Consider the following 21,160-nt stretch of genomic DNA (forward strand, 5'->3'; position numbering starts at 1 on the left):
ATTTTTTAAACTACCAGACACTGTACTAGGTCTGGTTGAGAGCAGACCTTCCCTCCTGGCTCCATTCAGTCAATAACCAACATTTCTTGAGCATACAGCATGGGAGTCTGGAGGAATGCCAGTATAAGGAGGCTCTTCCCCAGCCCTCAAGGCCTGTGCTCCCTGCAAAGGTGGGGAGGAGATGACTTCATTAATAAGCCCCCAAACGTGGAAAAGCCATGCAGATTGGATTTAAAAAAGGAAGAATGGGAAAACAGCAGAAAGATGGAGTGTAATGAAAGAAGTCTTAGACATGCGAATTGAGCTTTGGAACTACCACAAATAACTGTTAAAGCAAAACCCAGGAGCAGCATGTAGTATTACCATGGCTGACACTAGGTTATAACCCACCGACACTGTTAAAACGAATGTACCTACATTATTTCACATAGTCCTCAGAACAGTCACATAAAGAAGATACTGTTATTATCCTTAGACTACAAGTCAAGGCTCAGAAGTGCAGTGACACCTCCAAGCTCTCCAGTTAGTGAGTGGCTCAAACCCAGGTCTGTGAGGCTCCAGAGCCCAAACCTGAATCCAGAAGGCTCTGTGAGCAGAGGCCTGTAGATGACTTTGGCACCCCCCGTTGTGTTACCTTGACCACCATGGTTCAACTCTCTGACCCTCATTTCTCAATCTGTCAAAAAGGGGTCCCAGTTGCTGACCCACTGACCTCAGGCCAATTTTGTGCATTTCTATTAAGATTTGTTGATGAAAATGTTTAGGAAAAAAAAGTCAAACCACTTTATCAACATGCATGGTGTTACTTCGGCCTGAGCAATCAGACAGTGTGATGGTCCATCATATCCAGGTGTGTTTATATCCCAGGATATCATCTTACACACCTGGTCACCAAATTCTCATTCTTCAGTAAGGTTTTTAAAAGTCTCCCAAAGCAACCTAATATTAGAAAAATGAGAACAGTACATGGACAGTTTACAGAGTAGGAAAGACATATGGCTTTCAAATATATAAAAAGATGTTCAACCTCACTTGTTGCAATGGACAGAATGTTGGTGTCCCCCTAAAATTAATATGCTGTAACTTTCCCACTGTGATGGTATTTGGAGATAGAGCCTTTGGCAGGTAATTAGGTCACAAGGGTATAGCCCTCATGATTGGATTAGTGCCCTTGTATGAAGAGACAGGAAAGATTTCCAGCCTTCAAACACTCTCCCTCCCTCCCTCCTAACCTCCCTCCATCTCTCTCTCCCCACCTTGCCCCACCCACCAACCCCCCTGCCCTGTGAAGACAGAACCAGGAAAAGGGTTCTTACCAGGAACCATATTGGCTGGCACCTTGATCTTAGACTTCCCAGCCTCCAGAACTGTGAGGAGTAGATTTCTCCTGTTTAAGCCACCCAGTCTATGGTAACTTGTTACAGCAGCCCAACAAGCAGACTAAGACACTCATCATAAGAAAAACAGCAATTAAAACCATAATAAGGGACTTCCTTGATGGTCCAGTCATTAAGACTCTGAGCTTCCACTGCAGGGGGCGTGGGTTCCATCCCTGGTCGGGGAACTAAGATCCCGCATGCCGTGTGGTGCAGCCAAAAAACAAAAAAAAAGCATAATAAGTATTGACAATATTTTAAAAGCTTAGGCAACTGTGAAGAGAAGCAGAACTCTCACTGTCAGTGGGAGTATAAATTAGCACCACAGCTTTGGGTGTCAATTTGGAAAAGATCAAAATTTATAACGGACATTCCCTTTGACCGAGCAATTCTACTTGTAGGAGGTTATCCTACAGAGATACTTGCACAGATGTATAAAGACCTGTAGTGCAAGGATGTGAACTATAGTACTGCTTGTAGAAATCAACTTACATGCCCATTATTTGGGGAGTAGTTAACAGTATAATTTAATCCCATGCAGCCATTAAAAATAATGAGTTAGCACTATGTGTACTGACAGTGCTAACTATCATTAGCACAAAAAGGGATTATTAATTGAGATATCCATGGAAGGTTGCACCAGAGACAATGGTAATATCAGTTGCCTCTGGGGATAGAGAAATTACTTTTCACTGTACTGTTTACATTTTTTTAGCCAAATATATATATTACCTATTCAATACAATAAGTTATAAACAACACAAATCAATCAATAAAATTGAAAACAGAATAATCAATCAAATAAAAAAGCAAATAAACAATGCAAAAGGGGATAAAAACTTCATCTGGGGAGATTTGCTTGACTGTCAAAGCCAAGGCCCCAGAGTAGAAGAGAAAAGGTCAGAAGTGCAGTGTGCAATTGCCCTGGCAACATAAGTACAGAATGAGGACCCAAGGGAACCAGGTTCTAGTCTCAGATGTGCCACTGAGCGGCCCTGTTATCTTAGACAAGCCTCCCGACTGCTCTGGGCCTCAGTTTCCTCCTGTGTGAAAAGGCAACATGGGTGATCCTCCATGCTAGCTCATTTCTAGCAAAGAAACCCTTGACTCTGCACTGTGGAGATGACTGATAAATATCTGCAGAGTCTTTAATAGAGAAAGCAATGGGAGGTGATGGAGAGCCTCAGGAGATAAGATCAAAACCAAACCAAACCCATACTGGTGACTAGGAAGCAGCAAGACATCAGGTACTTCTGAGTCCAGTTCCCCATGTGGGGGGCTCATCAGAAGCATCCTTGTTCATGACCAAGTTTCCCCATTAGTGAAAACGCCTAACTGCCCAGGCAGGAAATAGACGTGCCCCTCTGCACAAGTCTCAGGTCATATTCTGAGAATGACAGTTTAGTTCCCTTTCATGGTTACCAAATGTAATGGCAGAGAGAAGATGGAAGCAAAAATATAACCAGAGGAGGAACCACCCTACTAGAAAGACCACAGGAAGTCGCCACAGCTGCAGGGTGGGAGTATTTTGTAGGAGTTAAGAATACAGCTTCAGAGTAAGACAGACCTGGGTTCCAATCTCTGCTCTGTGGTGCACTAGCTGTGCAGCCTTGAGCAGGTCACTTAAGCCCTGTGACCCCCATTTCTTCCGGTGGGTGGACCTCCCAGAGTGACAGCACAGGGCGAGGTCTTAGGACAGTGCACATCCCCATCGGCAGTGATCAATAAATTATAACAAGCACAGTCACTTGTCCATCCTCGTACAATGGAAAGTGGCACCCAGTCACATCACTTGGGGTTTTTTTCCCTTTAACCTCAGCTTTATTGGATTTATCTTGTTGTAAATAACAAAAGTTACAAAATGCTAGCTATAACAAGTTAAACAACACAGGAGTATGCTAAGGAAAAAGGAACACTCTTTTCTCTACCACTGAATTATCCAAACTCAACCAAATTGTTATGAATCCTTGCTCTGCTTCCTACAAGCTCATACCAAATCATGCAATGTAAACACACATTCCTAAGGGAATTTTTTTTTTTACTTTTTATGAAAAAGGGATCATGTCACATATATTACTTTGCAAGCTGTTTTTTTTTTCACTTAATTTATCACAAATATACCTCTAGGCCTATATATCTAGATCCAACTCCATCTTTTATTCGTTGTATAGTGTTTCATAGAACACCTGTGCCATAATTTATCCAATTATTCCCCTATTTCTGAACCTTTGGGTGGTTTCCAGTTTTTTCCTACTATAAATAAGGGTGCAGTAATATCCTTATCCATATATCCTTATGTACTGACACTTTTATTTCTGTAGAATAAAGTCCCCAAAATAGGATTGCTTTTTTATTGTTAATAAATGTGTATTTTTACTGTTAATAAATACAACCAGAAGTCTTTCCCCAAACATTGTAGCAATTCACACTCCCTCAAGCAATACCGGAAGAGAGTATACTTCCTCACCACCTTGCCAGCACTTGGAAGTTGCCAATCTTTTTAAAATTTTTGCCAACCTGATGGTGAAAAATGGCGTCATTGCTGTTTGAATTTGCTTTCCCAAACTCCAGTGAGGTAGATCTTCTCTTAGGTCTCTTGACCATTTGCACTTCCTCTTGAGGTTTTTTTTTTTTTTTTTTTTTTGCTATTCAAGTCAGCAGCTGAGAACAAAAAGAGAAACAAAGGCAGTCCCAGTGAGATCAGTCAGGGGTTTGGCACAATGACAAACACCGGTCTTGGGTCCCTCTCACATGGTGTGGACAGGCCATTCATTCCATAATTCCATAAAGACACTTACAGACGCTTCCACGAAGCAGGCCTATCCTTTTCATTCCTTCACTTTCATAATTCAATTTTTAAGTTGAGGTTTTAGGTTCCCTCTGAGAGAATGGTCTTATACCAGTCAAGCTGTGGTGCCTTGGGCAATAACAGCTCCGCTCCTAACCATCAAGGATTTCCTAACTGTTCTAACCCCTCCCCTAAGGCGGTGCAGAGGATGAAGTAAAAACAATAGCAATGTTGCTGGCTCGGAGCACGGCTTGAGGTCTGGCGAAGGGCGAGAACTTTAGGGCTGGACGACACCTGGTCCAGATCCCAGCCTTGCCACTGAACTTTTTGACCTCTTGGATGGTGATTTAAACTTTCTGTGCCTCAGTTTCCTCATCCCTAAAGCAGGGTCATCCTTGTATCTGCCTCTTACAGCCAATGTGACTATTCAATGAGTTATTGCACACAAAGCACTCAGCACCCGCCCAACACATAATAGGTGTTCAATAAATGTCAGTGACTCTTCAGACCCAGAGCTTTTTATAAAATGTAGGCGGAGATGGAACTCCAAGAAACACCACCAAAGAGATCATTTAAGCCATGATTTGAGTTTTTAAAAATCCCAATGAGCTTCAATTAACTGTACTCAGTGGCATTTTACCTACACTTACATACAAAGGACTCTTGCTTCTGGTAGTGCTGAGTTTTGAATGAATTTAGCAGCCCACGACAAATGGCTTTCTAATAGCCAATAATAAAGAAGTGTGTGAATGTCCCCCGAAATTTTTCTTTGACTATGCTGCCACTTGACCAAAAACAAGTGACCACATGCATAAATTTTCGGCCTCCGCTAAGTTTACATATTGCACACTCTGGCCATGGCAGGTGGTGAAATATATTATATGAAACTAAATTCTGTTTCCTCTGGATGGACCCACATATACACATACACTCTCTTGGAATCTGAACGGCCTCACTTACGACAGCCAACTCTGCTTTTAGGGTGAACAAAATCACCTCTAAGAGAAGAGGGTGTCCACAAGGTGGATTCCGTAACTTTTCCTCTCCAGGGTTGTGCAAGTGCGAAGTCAGTGCTCACGAAAGAAACGGCCTGCCTGGGTGGCCCAGAGCCAGACTGTGCACTGGGAGGGGAGATGCCAACTTCTCTGGCAACTGTTGCCAGCCTATCTCACCCTTTCTGCTTTCTGTGCTCCAGGCCAGACCCAAGTGTCCAGGGGTTTTGTAAGGAAGAAAAGGTCTTTTCACTGGTGGCCTAAATCAGGGACTTCAGCTGAGGTCTGGATAGGTGAGAAGGCAACTGATGGAGCCGCCCTACCCGTGTGATACTGCTCTTTGAGAAGTGACATCCAGGTCCTGGCACGTTAGACAAAGGCCACCATCCTCCAGGGACCAGACCAGTTCCCTCCAAACTACCTGGCACTTTAAGTTCCCAGCCTGAGAGGACACTTTTCCTGCTCCCTGGCACAGGGGTGCCATCTCCTTGCTGGCTGGGTCCCTGCCTGGGGGCCAGATCTTGCTTTTCTGCAACAGATCATTTTATTTAAAAGCAAACCTTAGAAAGAGCACGCTCCTTTGCTCAGGCAGCACTTTGGAGGCAGGAAAAATGCCACATGTGAAACTTGAGTCATCATTTTGTCTTCACGTGGCTTCAGTGACAGGTTCACTGGGCTCCTCCGGTCACCTGGGTTATAGGTTCTCAGCAAGGATGAGCCAAGCAACTCATCTCTCCCGCTTGAGTCTCAGTTTTTCCTTTTTAAAATGGGCTGCCAACCTCTCAGGACGCCGGTGAGTTATAATCCATTGTTTTTTTTTTTAATTGCGTACACAATTTCTCCATTTTCAAATGTGCTGACTGCAATAGTCGGTTGAGGATGGAAATGGAGTATATCTACAGAGTCACTCTGTTGCTATTGTCGGTACAGATCGCTTCCCCAAGGAAATAAATTACATTTCATTCTCTATCTATTGTTTACTTTATAGTCTCTTGATCTTACTTTGCTGACTTCTTGTAGATTTTCCGGTAGCTTGGTTCCCACTTAATCACAACAGCTTCTGTAAATGTTAGCGAGTTGTGTTATGGGGATTTGCTACCGGCATTTCACAACGGTTACTGAACATAGAAGCCCCTTCTTTATTCTACCAAAAATACCTCGGTAAATATTCCCCTCGCTTAAAAAAAATAATAGACCCTTAAAACGATTTTCCAATGAGCAGACTTTATTTCATGTTAACCATGCCGTAACTCAAACCACATTTTGCGTTGTTCTATATTTGTGGTTTTATGAAGAGGTCACTGTTTACACAGCACGTGCACCCCGATGAGCCTGTTCATTATAATCTAATCAGCCACATCTCAAAATCCCAACAGAAGACGGGCTTTCTTCTCCCAGGCAGAGCTGTGTGGTGCAACAGAAGGAGGCCAGTAAAGACATGCCGCCAACCATATACCCAGTTACGCTCCTCCTTACTGTACCATCTTTTCAGGAGGGGGCTGTCTTCTGAATGTGTTTACGGAGCTCATTTTATGCCGGGTATCTACTTGTCAGAACTATCTTATGAGGTGGATCCTATCCCTATCCTAGGATCCTATCCTACCTGAAGCTTGCTCACTGCTGCCATCTGTACTAAGATGAGGTTAGAGGGCTCCCCCATGCTTCGACACCCTCTGCCCCTTATTTGGGCTTCCTGTCTTCTTCATAGGCCCACTGTGCCTCCCCACAAATGTTCCACAGGGGCCTGGAGCAATGCAGCTCTGCCACTTACCAGCCATCTGCTCTTGGAGAAGCAGCCTCACCACTCTGAGCCTCAGTCTTCTCATCCATAACATGGGCATAATTATCCTGGCTTCATGGGAACTTTGGTAATAATAATAACAAGCACGGGCATATTTATTGAGCACTTCCCATGTGCCAGGCCCAGGCCCAGGTACTTTAATACCATGAGCTTGTTTAATCCTCCTGTGAGGGAGATACTATTATCATCTCATTTGCAGATTGGGAAAGTGAAGGCTGAGATGGAAATATCCAGAATGTGCCCCCTCCAAGCCTAAGCCACTGGCCCCTCTGTTGCTCCCACCCCCACTATGTTCTCTTTTCCACACAGCAGTCAGAGGGAGCCTAATCAAACCTAGGTCAGATCACGTCACTCCTCTCTGCTCTAAACTCTTCCATGACTCCCACCTCATTCAAGGTAAAAGCCAAACACTCTATCAGCGCCTGCAGGGCCCTGTGTGAGGCCCTTGGCCTCTTGCTCTCTTGCCAGTGTCCCCCATGCATACTCTGGTGCAGGCCCGTGACCTCCCTGGAGCTCTTCTCACAGACTCAGCCTCAGGGCCCTGGCCCTTGCAGGCCTCTCCTCCCCTTGGCTTAGATGGCCCCCACAGTGGAAAGACCCTCTCGGACCACTGCACCTAAGACAGTGTGCCCCATCCCTCCTTCTTACACCCCTCACTCTGTTTAGTTTTCTCTTAGCATTTAAAATCCCCTGACATATATTTGCTTTTATATATTTTTGCTGTCTCCCCCTCCTCCTATTAGAATATCAGGGTGATAGAATATAAGGTTGGTTTTTTTTCTCCTCTTCCTTCACTACTGTATCCTCAGTGCCTAGAACATTGTTGGTGTTTAACAAATGTTTGTTAAATGAAGGAATTACAAACCGATACTAAGTAGTAAGTCCTTGGCCAGTGCCTGGCGCAGAGCAAGTGTCAATAAACATTGTCTGTTATTATCAGAGGTGTTAAACCACCTTGGGCCACAGACTGCTCTTCTCCATGGCAGGAGGACGGGGGCAGCGCCAGCCCTGAGCCTTCCTCCACCTCTGTCCAGAAAAATGAGTCCCACGAGAGCTACCAAACGGCTGGCTCCCCCCAGGAGCAGCTTAGAGAGGACAGCAGCCCTTCCTTGCCTGGAGGCGGGGCAGGGGTCCCAAGCCAAAGAGGAGGGCGTCTCCCAAGGCTTCTCAGGGGTCTGCAAAGTCACAGTGTATCTTTAATAGCCTGAGCAGACAATTGCCCTCCAGAGCCAGAATCAGAGTCACATGACGTAGCCTGAGCATCTCAGTTGAGTTCTGTGCCTCACCACAACAGACTGGCCTGCACGGAGGGTTAAATTCTGTATCATAATTCGATTTTCCCTGTAATTCTGAAAGTAACACATGCCCTATAAAATATTCAAGCATCAAAGAAACGTGTAATTTAGAAAATGAAACACCCCAACCCAGGTAACTTACTGTTAACAATTCAGCGTACTGGATATTCATCTAGTTTTTTTCTTCCCTAAGCATATTCTAACATTTACTATTATTCTTATTACTTACAAAAATGGGATCATACTGTATACAGCTTCTGCACTTTGCTTTTTTCCCTTAATCGGGTTTATTGAGGTATGATCTACATATAGTAAAATCCACTGGCCTTAGTGTAGAGTTCTACAAGTTTTGACAAAACATCTAGGGTTGTGTAAGCCTCACCACAATAGAGATTTAGTACAGTTCCAATATCCTCCCAATTGCCCCTTTGTAATCAACCCCTTCCTCTCCAAGCTCCTGGCAATGACTAAGCTGTTCTCTGTCCTTATGTTTTACCTTTGCCAGAATGTCTTACAAATGGAATTACAGAGTACATGGCCTTCCACTCAACATAATGTATTTGAGGTTCCTCCATTTTGTTGCATGAATTAGTGGCTCCTTCCTTTTTGTTGGTGTATAATATTCCATTGTATGGATGTACCATGTTTTGTTTACCCATTCATCAGTTGAAGGACATTAGGGTTGTTTCCATTTTGAGGGGATTACAAATAAAGTCACTATAAACATTCACACACAAGTTTTGGGGGTGAATATAAGTTTTCATTTCTCTTGGGTAAATACTCATGGGTGGGATGGTTGGACCATATGGTAGATATATATATTTAACTTTATATGAAACAGCCGAACTGTGTTCCAAAGGGGCTTTTCCACATTCCTTGCTTTTACTTTTGACTTAGCAGATATGTTATTACCTGATAATATGTATTTATTTGTTTGTGAAAAACTTTCCCATCAGAACGTAAGCTCCACGAGGGCAAGGACATTGTCTCCTTTCTTCACCCCTGCATCCTCTGCCTAGAACAGTGCCTGGAACATAGTCTGTGCTCAAGAAACGTCAGTAGGATGAATGAGTTCTGAGCCCACAGACCTCCTTCCGTGTGAGGAAACATAGAACCACGTAATTAACCCACCAGTGGCAGGGCCGTGGATGTTGCCGTCTGGCTGTGTCTCACTTGTCTCCACTAGTCCCCTTGTTGTGAGTCCTTGGTACCCTTCAGTTTTTCACTTAGAGACGAGACTAAATTGATGGGCTTGCATATTTCTTTGCAAACTTGTGTGAGTTTTTCATTAAAACAAATTCCTGGAAGTAGAATTGCTGAGTCAAAGGATACAAAAGATTGCAACTTGCATAGATTCTGCAAAAAGGTTACACCAATTTACATTTCTGCCAAGAGTGGAGGACATAGCCTGCTGCGAGAGATTATCTGCTTCGCCACAGCCTTACCTACAGTGAGGATGGCCAGTTGGGATAAGTGTTAAATCTCTGCTGCTGAAGGTGTCAGAGTCATCAAGACCAGGGCTTCCTGGATTTTTGGATTTCACACTCTCCAGAAAGAATGGTGGAGACTGACACAAGACAGCTAGCTTCTTGTTTTGCTAAGAAAGGACCAAAAAAAAAAAAAAAAAAGCATCAAGACTAAAATAAATCTATCTATAAAACATAGTACCTCCTATGGTCTTATAAATAAAAGGATATCTCGCTCCACTGAAAAATTGGAAAGGCAAACTCTGAGAATAAAATCGGTCTAATTGTCATCCAGTTGGACTTGGTTTTTCCATTTCACCGTGAATTGGGGAAAAGAATGGAAAAGAATGCAGCCGGGTCTTGCAGATGAGTTTGGATGGGAGCCTGGTTAATACCAGCAGGCCTGCGTAGGTGACCCTGCAAGGGCTTTACCTGAGAACCACAAAAGGTAGTTGGAAAAAAAATGAAACTGAATGAGGGAAGAAATGAAAGTGTTACAATTAGCTAATTGGACTCAGTTCTTCTGGATGTAGCTTTATCTCCCCCACTGTGCCTGGAGTTCTCCTCCACATCAAAGACCGTTGAACGCCTGGAGAATTGGAACCAATGTTTATGGAGTGCTTTGAAGATGTAAAGTACTGTTTAAATGCTAAGTATTGTTATTATTATTATTACTTTACATTTTAAATACCTTTTTTTGGGTGCTGGTGGGAATTTTTCATGTTTGCCATTTTTATTTTATGCTGAAAGGGAGCCTGTCTGTTAAATCACACCTCTATTCAGGCTGGGGTGGGGTAAGCAACCCAACATACCTTTGGAACACCGAACCAAATTCACTACTCTGTCCTTGTAAATTGTGTTCTCTGGGAAGATGAACGCTGTCAATCCGATGCTGTCAGTTTATATAAGAACATGTCTCAAGATCTAATTGAAATACAGTATCTTTCCAGGCAGGGTTGATAGAGTTATCACATTACAGATTTCATTTGACTCTGCATCTCAATTCATTCCTTTGTATAGTTTCCAGATTTCTTCATAAAACAGAAATTAGACACAGTCTTGACATTAGAATTTCACGAAGAAGCAATCAAATCCAAATTACTTCGAAGGAGGAAAGGACTATAAAAGTGATTAAACAAAATGAAAGGAAAAAACCTTCTGGAGGGCCCTAGTTCATGAATTAATTTTCTGATTTGGTCCTTGGGACAAGTCCAACTTAATTTAGGAGGTTGCCCGACTTAAAACACAAGTAAAGACTTTTGCATCTGTGGCTACTAAGAGCTTAAAGGTAAATATTGTAAAGTTTGAAAGTTTTGTTTACTTTTCATCCTTGTTTTTGTTTTTGGCATAGAACTCAGACAATGAACTCGACTGGTCAGTATCCTTCTCATGTGTTCACCGTATGCTAATAGATTTTTTTTCTTTTTTTGAGCATTAATGGGGAGTTTTTTAAATTAAAAAATCATCAACGCTCCAATGAATCACCCAACATGAAACTTGGACCCAGAATGAAACACAATCGTTGGGCCTTCGCAATTTCCTATGGTAACCGAAGACCAAACTGTGTTTTAAAAACTCTTCTAGTAATGAGATTCACAAGAGGTCTCAAGTTACTAAGTGGCTTTGAGCCTCTTTTGAAACCAAGTAAAGGAAAATCTCATTAATTTGAACTGTGCTAATAATGGAATTTGTTATAAGTCAGCCTGGCCTAAGTCGCAGTTTACCTTAGCTCTACCTGAGAAGAAAACTTTACCGGCGCGTAAAGATTGTGTAAGGAGCGTTTCATGTCTTTAAAAGAATAAACTGTTTTAAGGCTTTTAGCACCTCATCTTACCCGAAGAAATTCCTGCCAAATCCAGATGAGTTTTAAATGTTGATTAGAGCAGCCAGGAAGTAATACTACTTGGGAACTCTTTCTTTGTCAAATTCTGCTCTGTACCAAAAGAAAGAAAGGTTCATTTTGTTTAAGGATTCTAAACAGGTCTTTTAATGCAGACGGATCTCTTAACCTGCCCTTCATACATACTGTCATGAATGAATGAGGTTTTATTGAAGCAGTAGCAAAGACCTGTAATTACAACCACCAACAAAGGAAGGAACTCAATATAATGTTCTTTTCCATGACACTTATGTGTGTCAGCCCACGTGCTAAGCACTTTCTGATTTCTTCATGCTGTGCCTGGTAACTAATAGGTTCTTACTAGATGGTCATATTTACTATTAAAGTAATCTGTGTCTTCTTCCAGCTACAGGAGGACATTGACGTCTATTGACCTTATGGGTATCAGTGGACAGATAAAGGATGGTCAAAGGAAAAGGAAGAAAATATATATAAATAAAGAAATAGATGGTAGATAGGGATGGATGGATGGATGGATAGATTGATGGATGTGTGGGTAGATAGATGATAGATGGATGAATGGATGGATAGATAGATAGATAGATAGATAGATAGATAGATATTCACAAAGCAAAGAAACAAGGAGAGGTGGCACTTTGGACATGCTAGCCAGGTGTCAGTGAATGGTTTTATCTCCCTCCAATCAAGAACTGTGGCAGGGCACAGTAGAAAGTTAGCCATGAACCAAGAATTACACAGCCCTCCTAGCAACTGCAGCAAGCTGGCTTAGGATTCTGTATTTGCCTCTCCTCTGACGAGGTTCCAAGGCCTCATTAAACTTCATTTAATCATTTCCCTATAGGCAGACATGTAGGTTGTTATAAGTCCTTTTGCTATTAAATATAAATGCTGTGATGAACATCCTTACAAGTAGGCTCAATTCTAGAGGAAGTGAATAGATAGGTAGATGAAGGATAGATGATAGGTAGGTAGATAAACAGATAGGAGGGAAGAAGGAAGGAAGGAAGGAAATAAACAGAGAAACAAATAAGTAAATTGTGGTACGTCTGTACAATAGAATACCACTCAGCAATAAAAAGGAATGAAGTACTGTGATACACAACAACATGGATGAATCTAAAATTAATTATGCTGAGTGAAAGAAGCCAGACTTCTGTGTATATATATATTCTTCCATTTATATAAGATCTGAGATAGAAAGCAGATCAACAGTTGCCTGGGTGTTGGGATGTGAGGCTGACAGGAGGGATGACAAAGGCGGACGAGGAAGCTTTCTGCGTGGTAATATATCCATCATCTTGATTGTGGCGATATTTTCACAGGTATATACATATGTCAAAACGTATCAAATTACAAAGTTTAAATACAAGCAGATTATTGCATGTCAGTTATAATTGAATAAAGCTATAAAATAGATGGTGATAGACAGACATTTGGGGGGTGGTACATTTTAAGGTCAACAAGAGAAAAGAGATCCGGCAGAGACCGGTTTAGTTTGTTGGGCTGGGGACTGGGGTAAAAGGCCGAGACAAGTATACTATGGGCTGCAGCGGGACACCACAGTGTGGAGAGGTGTTTTGGGGGTAGCCTTGACTAGTAGGGCTTCTAGGGATGAGGAGATGGGCAAGACAAATGGCCTCACATCTGAGCCCAAACCACAGTAGCTTCCGTCCATGGGATGGGCCTCTTCTAGGCCCCTCAGCCCCAATACAGGTGGCCTGTGCCTGGCACACAGTGGGCACTCAGTAAATGTTCGTCAACGTGAACAGTCCCCATCGAAGCCCCATGCAGTCAGCACCATCACACAGGTGTCCCAAGGGACCCAGCCCTCCTCCTGGCAAAGGCCTGGACCACCTTCCCACTCCTGGCCTGGCCCTGCCTCTGTTCCCACAGTCCCCCAGCCTCTGGCTCTGCCTTCCAGCTTCTACTCAAGCTTGTCTCTTGGACATGACGAATGAACCCACTTCTCCAGCCCTACCCTGGGAGGTCCTCTTGGAACATGGATTCATCCTCTCTTCTGGCTTCCACTGATCCCCACGGTTTCTGTGGAAAGCAGGTTACCTAAGGTGGAGAGAAGGCTGGGGTAGCCCTGAGTTCATGCCTCAGCTCTGCCTCTTTTCAACTTTGTGTCCATGGGCAGATGAATTCCCCTTTCTGAGCCTCAGTTTTCTCATCTGTGAAATGGGGATAATAAGCATTAATAGTATTGTCCATAGAGTGCCGGCGAAACGAAGTCATGAGGGGCTTAGCACACCGTATGGCACACAATAGGCACCGACTAAAAGCTTATTTCGTTTCATTTTTTATAAAGTAGTTAGGAGGTTAAGCGTATGGGCTCTGGAGTCAGGCTGCTCCAAATTCCAATCCCAGATAATTGCCCCTGGGCGAGTGACTTAATTTCTCCAAGCTTCAGTCTCCTCCTCTATAAACCAGAGATGATGCAACTGCACTGCTCAGCAGCCTGGCAGGAAACAGAGGGCGCACTGAAATCGGGTAATCTGAGGGGAGTTTAATAGAGAGATTATTTGCGCAGGTGTGGGCAGTGCTGGGAGAGATCAAGGCAGAGTGCCGTACCTGGGGCTAGCAGAGGGAGGTGCTGTTCCTGCCCTGGGTCTGCAAGAGCAAGGAGAAGGGTTAATTCCAGAACCTGGAAAGGGGAGCCCGTATGGAGAGAATCACCCAACAGGAGCTGTGGCTTTTGGAAGAGGCACAGCCAGCCCATAGCCACACAGCAAGGAGGAATCTGGGGGATTAACGGCCCCAACTCATTGGCTTCCTTCCTCTGATCTCCTGCCTGTGCCTCTTCTCTTCTTGGGTAAACCCAACCAGAGGCCAGAGTGCATGGGAGCCCACTGGTGCCATTCACACAGGTCAGCCTCCTGGGCTCAGAGCAAGAGGTGAAAGGGGTCAGAAGACCTAGAGGAGCAAAGCGATGAAATCTAATATACAAAGGTCCCACCTCAGAGGATCAATGGGGTTAAGTGAGTTCATATCCATACGGCATTTAGCACATAATCAGGCTTCGCTAAGTGGCAGCCCGTGGGTACCTCGGAACCCACCCTAGCCTGGGTTCTTGAGGTTGGTATCAGGCCAGGCTTGACCCAACCTACAGTGCTGGGAATGGAACTGAGCTGATCTCCTGCTACATTCCGTGTTTACTTAGAGAAAAGTTGGCAGCTGAGAGCAAAAAGAGGTTGACTGTGGTTTTCTGCAACAGCTGGGGGGTGGAGGGGAGGCGGAGAGAGGGGAGCTGGAATCTATTAGGACTCCTGAAAGCCAAGAGACCCCAGAGCCCAGGAATCTGAGAAGAGTCCACGTCAAGGGCCGAGTTTGCCTGCGTTCTCTTTGCCAAGGGGGCTGTGGATTTGGGGGCTGAGTGGTGAGTCCTGGGACCTCGCCCCCAGGAGGCCAGGCTACGGGGCAGCCCCCAGTGCTGGCCATGTGGAATGTGCCACTCTTGGAACCGAGGCTTTTGCTTTTTAAAATTGGCTTGTAAATCTCTGTACAGTTTTCAGGGTTTGGGAATTTTATTTTATCTGGATTAAAGTCATGTTCTGCTTTGGCATCGGAAGGCGTTTATGACTGTTAAAACAAGAAATGAAAAATATAGGCCTGGAATCAGCAAGGCTGCCTCCTGCCAGACTCCTAGGGATTTGTCTTGGGGGCCAGGCTGAAGGTTTTCTGCCCCTTCTTCCCTGACTGCTCTGGTTTCTCTCAGTCAAGCTGGAGCTGACTGAATCCAAGCAGCAAATACAATGGCTTAGGAGGGAGGGTCGTTAGGAAGAAAACCTCTTATCGTTCCCTAGATGAACTTTACCACTTTCCCCTCATTCTGCTTCTCCCCTCGCAGCACACCCTTTAGGTCATTGTTTAAAGGACTTTCTCACTGTCACTGTCACTTGGCTTCACTTGGTCTAGGGGGAAGATGGCTTAAGACTTTTGCTTCATCATTTTGAGATAACTTTGAACTCCCCAAATTGCAATTGTGGGCAAGATTTAAATAACTGCAATTCCAGCTTCTTTGGCCTACTTTGCCATCTTCTCTGTTCCCTCTGGCTTTTAAAGCACACACACACACATACACACACACACACACACACACGCACACACAGAGACACACAAACACTCACACACTTCTTTCCTAATGGCAAAAGTTATACATGCTTCACGAAGAACATTGGAAAGCAAAGAAAAGCACCAAGGGGGAGAAAAAAGCAAAAAATCACGAGAGAAAATCACTCAACTTTTGGCAAAGATTGTTCTAGTATTTTTCCTCCTATCCATCTATCTATCAGTTACCTATGTTTAATAGTACCACAGACTATGTGCAATCTTGTTGCCTGTATTTTCACTTATATGTTGGGAGCATCTTTGTATTGCTGCAGATAAAGTGTTGTATTTTATGACAATAACAATAATGATTGCCATTTATTAAGCACGTGGTTAAGAATTCAGCCTTTGTAGACAGATTTGGGTTCCAATCTCAGCTCTGTCCATTTCTAGCTATATCTTTGGGCAAGTTCCTTAATCTTGCTGGGACTGAGTTTCCTCATCTGTAAAATGGGGATAAAGGGTTATCTACCTCAGAGGGAAGGTGGCTGGGAGGATCAAATAAAATTCTAACAAAGAAATAAAAGCCTGGAGAATGAGTAGGTATTGAACAGTAGGTAGTAACTGTTCAATAACTTCTAGTTCATATTCCTACTGCTATGTTCAGCAGTGATCCATGTAGGACATTTGTCTGTATTTTTCTCTTCATGAGAATGTTACATGCAGCATTCTAAATCAGAACTTTGTGTTCCACAGCATTTGTTTCATGGTAAGCAGCTAGATGATTTTAAACTTCTATCTTCCCCCAAGAACACGCGACAAAATTGGCAGTCTGTACTATGCAAAAATTCACCCAGAAATGGGAGAGAGGGACATTTGCACAAGCTGGGTTGTGTCTACAGAATTAGAAGGCACAGTTGGACTAATTTTAGTGCCTAAAAATTGGAAACATTGGAATCACGCTTCATAGGAAAGGCAAGTTCTCGAAAGTGGCAAAAGGAACCATCAGGATGGGTTGAATTGGGAACCATTCCCTCAAGGTTTGGGCACCATCCCAATCTGTACACAGACTCAATGTGGCTGGAAGTTAAAAGGTTCAGGTGGGAAAGGGTTAAACGTCCTTTCAGTCTTCAGGTTAGAAGTGACCGGGGAGGTGCCCCTTCATTGTCTTGGCTTTCCCAGCTATCTGCTGTCCATTGTCTGGCCAGAGATAATTTTGATCCTGTGACTGGGCAGTTGCTGTGTTGAGGGCTTGCTGGTATTTTGTCCTCTGGGATTTCTGAGAGGCACAGGCCCCTGTGATTGGCCTCATGTGGGCAAAAACTGCACACAACTCACTTTGTATCTGAGGAGCAGAGCGGGGGCCTGGCTCCTTTTTGTCGCAGCCAATCAGGCCGGGGCTGAGAATTTATGAGATGAAGGGGAACCACTTTGAAGAAAGGCGCCCTTGTCTGCGGCCTGGCCATTGCTCGGTGGTACGCGTGGGGCGGTGGGGAGGGGTGGGCATGGCCAGAGGGCCAGCAACCCTGGGGATGGATAGGGAAAGAAAAGAATCCGAGAAACCGGGGTCAAAAGTCTTTCTGGGAAGGGGAAAGAAAACTGAGCAGGCCGCCTTGCTCCTTGCAGGTGTGTTCTCACCGTGCGGAGCTATGGCCCTGCCCAAGGGTCAGGGAGGAAGGGGAGCATCAAGGCCCCTGCCTGCATCTGCCCGCAGCCCCCATCCCCCCAAGAGAGCAGAAGCAGAGAGGGCGAGATTCGATCACTTCTAGAAGCAATCACGGCAGCCAGTACTCTAGAAGCAGTAATATCTCCACCAAGGCAGAGAGGTGCAGCTTCCCATCTTGCTAGCGTTATACCCTTTGGCTTCCGATCTCTGAGCCTGTGTCCTCATCACTAAAAAGAGGTGGTTAATAATAGTCCCTTGCTCACGGGGCTGTTGGGAGAAATGTGTGCAACGCATTTAGCACAGCGCCTGGTATGTAGTAAGTGCTGAATAAGTAGAAGCTATTATTAATGGCAGTATATTTGGTTTCAGAAGAGGTAGTCTGTTTTCATCAGAGCCAAAACTAAAGTCCATTCATTCACTTGTTCTTTCATTCATTTGTTCAGGCAATCAGTAAGCAGTGATCAGGGCCTACTATGTGCTGGTTATTTTACTGGAGGTGATGATAATAGCAGCTATCGTTTGCTTGGGGCGTACTCTGAATTAAGCACTGTTGCAAGCCCTTCACATATATTAACTTATACAAGCTTCACAAGCACGCTGTGGGGTGGGTACATTTTCCTCCCCCGCTGTCTGAAAGTACAGCGTTCCTATGACACCTTTGCAAGCCAAAACGGCTTAAAGCAAAGAAGCAATTACCTTAGGACACATCTTGCTAACGGTTGCACAAAATAAATCGAGATAAAGCACAGACACTCACACAGTCCAACGCTATGGTGACTTGATGCCGAGATGCCGAGCGTCGCTCCCGGGGAGGGAGATTGGCGGCACGACTCTTGCTGCTTGGGACACCTGCTGCCTCTATAAACAAGCAAACAGCAAAACAAACACTGAACCCTATTTTGGCCTTTAGCCTTTTTTTCCGTAAAAGTGAAAATCCTCTTCAGATTTCTTTCAGTTAGCAAAACAGGTACTGATGTAGGTCTCTGGTAAAAGTGAAGGGGTGTAAAGCAAACTTCTGATAAGCAAGGGACACCTGTATTGAGAAGATGAACTTGGCCAAGATCACACAGCTAGTAAGATTAGGAGCTGAGATTTGAACTAGGGTCTGCCCACCTCTCAAGTCTATGTCTTCAACACTCTGCTAGCTCTAAACTAATAAATAACACGATTCCTGCCCCACCTCCTCAGGCCAGTTCTGTCCACTAGAACTTTCTGCAATGACAGAAATATTTGCTCTCTGTGCTGTCCAATACAGTGGCTACTGAGGATGTGAAATGTGGCTAATGCCACCGAGGAACTGGATCTTAAAGTTTATTTAACTTGTGTTAATTTCAATGTAGATTTAAATAGCCACAGTTGGCTGGTGGCTCTTGCATTAACTAGTACAGTTCTAGGAACTCAGAGTCTAGATGAAGAAATTCACGTTAATCAAGGCAGTAGGTGTTATGCTATGGCTCTGCCCAAGTTCCAAGGGCATAGAGAAGAGAAGACAGCCTTGGCGTGGGGTGTGGCCTGGGACAAGGTCACAGGAGGCTTCCCAGAGAGAGTCATCTCTGAGCCAAGTCTGGAGGAAGGAGAAGTTGGCAGGAGGGGAGGTATTCTTAAATATACCCAAATATGCTGGATTTCACAACAGGGATGGCGCTTCGTCAGTACTTTGGTGGAGATTAAAACCTGTAATCAAGACCCAGGGTCTTCTTTGAGCTACGCGATAACCAGAGCTCACCCTCGAAGGATGAAAGAATACTGGATTCAGGCATGTGTTCACTGTTTTGGTTTGTTTGGTGTTTTCTTTTCCGTTTACAGGTATCAGCTTGTGTTTGACTTCTAACTATCACCTCTCTGAGGATGTGAAACACCTGGAAAACAAATTTGGAAAATTCACCGGCTCATCAGAACGCTTTGTTGATATCTCGTGACGCTAAATGTCCAAGAATCATGAGCTCGCTCTAGGCAGACAAAAGAGTAGTAATAATAATGAGGATAATGATGATAATAATGAAAAACAGTTACCACTTATTAAGACACTTACTCTGTGCCAGACCCAATGTCAAGTGCTTTTGTGTATTGATTGTCCCACACAATCTTACAATCCATTCTCTACATGGCAGCAAAGTGGCCTTTTTAAGACATAAACTCTAAATCAGATCATGCTAGTCTGTGGCTAAAAACCTTTAAGTGGCTTCCCATTATATTTAGAATGAAATCAAAGTTTCTTGCCCTGGCCTGCCAGGCTCGCCCCCTGTCTACTTCTCCCTAACTGCTCCACTCCCCACTTACGCACTAAGCTCCAGACACATAAGACCCCTCTCTGGTATAAAGTGCCAAGCTATTGTCTGTCCCAGGACATTTGCTTTTGTTGCTCCCCCAATATTCAACTCATCTCCCCACCCTAACCCTCCACTAGAATGAATGTGCTGGAGAACAGGGACCTTATTTCTTTGATCACTGTTGCATCTTTAGCTCCTACGACAGTAAGAACTCAATAAATATATGTTCTGTAATTGAAAGAAGTTCAACCCAATGTACTAGGTGTTATTATTCTCATGTAACAGATGAAGAAACTGAAGGTCAGAGTGGTTAATTTGCTCAAAGCCACACTCCATAGCTGGAGGATTCTGTCCATTTTCTCCTTGTCAGCCAGCTGTGCTGAGGCTGCACAGCTACTTCTGGAGGACGAGCATCCTTCGAGGTGCGGTTTTCATCCTTTCACTCTGCAAACAGCCCTGGTTTGCCTCACTTAGTCCTTTATTGCCAGGATCTGTCTATATAATAAGAAATCCTAGCCTGCGAAACTACCCAGTCTTCCTCTGGCTTTTACTTTATGTTTTTCTTTGATCATAAAAATGAGTACTGTAGACAGACTGGAAAGAATAGAAAAAATATATAAAGAAGCTGGAGGGAAGAAACCACTCATGACTTCATGACCCAGAGGCAAATGGGTTAATGCTTTGGTTTCTTGACTGCCAATCTTTTCCATGGTCTTTATAACAAAGTTGATCTCATCTCTGCATGTAATTTTGTGCCCTGCTTCTATCCCTTAATGCTCTATCTTCAGAGTGTTCTCAAGGCATTGAGAAGTTCTCATAAGCATTAAAGCTAATGGTTGCATAATATTCCTTCACTTGGGTACACCCAGTTTACTCAACGAGGTTTCTTTTATTTGAGGGGGAATTCCCTTTTCTCATCTTGCAAGTCTGTAAGCCCCAAACAGGGCTTACATGTAGGGAGGCACACATTACAATTACGACTTAAATATAAAGAGATGCTTGGACAATTATGTTTCCCTTTTGAGATCAGAAAAAGGCACGTTTGTGTTCCATCAGAATAATTATTGCTATTATTATAATAATATAATATTATTGCTATTATTATTATTATATTGTAATAATTATTTTACTATTTCCTGAGATTTCATAGTATACCAAACCTGTGGATACTCCAGAGAAAATCCTTAATTATACCTAAACGTCTTCACCCAAAACAAATGTTTTGGGCTGTGTTGACTCCCAGCAAATCCCCTATTTGTCACCAATACCTTCTCAGCCACCAACTCTTCCTGCCATACAGCAGCTGCCACTGCAACCAGGAGGTAGCGTAAAAAAGGGCCAGGAGGGCTTCCCTGGTGGCGCAGTGGTTGGGATTCCGCCTGCCGACGCAGGGGACGCGGGTTCGTGCCCCGGTCTGGGAAGATCCCACATGCCGCGGAGCGGCTGGGCCCGTGAGCCATGGCCGCTGAGCCTGCGCGTCTGGATGACTGTGCTCTGCAACTGGAGAGGCCACAACAGTGAAAGGCCCGCATACCGCAAAAAAAAAAAAAAAAAAAGGGCCAGGAATCTGGAGGCTGGAAACCAAGGTTCAAGGT

The 21,160-nt window shown here is 44.0% G+C and overlaps 1 long non-coding RNA gene across 1 annotated transcript; it reads right to left on the reverse strand.

Annotated features, from left to right (window-relative positions):
* Positions 1-11,801: 11,801 nt before the first annotated feature.
* On the reverse strand, positions 11,802-19,150 carry LOC132504535 (uncharacterized). The gene is made up of 3 exons (XR_009534932.1): positions 19,022-19,150; positions 18,053-18,153; positions 11,802-13,753 (listed from the first exon to the last, which is right to left on the reverse strand). It is a non-coding gene; the product is annotated as an uncharacterized LOC132504535 (long non-coding RNA).
* Between the last annotated feature and the right edge of the window lie 2,010 nt (positions 19,151-21,160).

This window comes from Lagenorhynchus albirostris, chromosome 14, assembly GCF_949774975.1.
Source record: "Lagenorhynchus albirostris chromosome 14, mLagAlb1.1, whole genome shotgun sequence".
Classification (NCBI taxonomy): Eukaryota; Metazoa; Chordata; class Mammalia; order Artiodactyla; family Delphinidae; genus Lagenorhynchus; species Lagenorhynchus albirostris.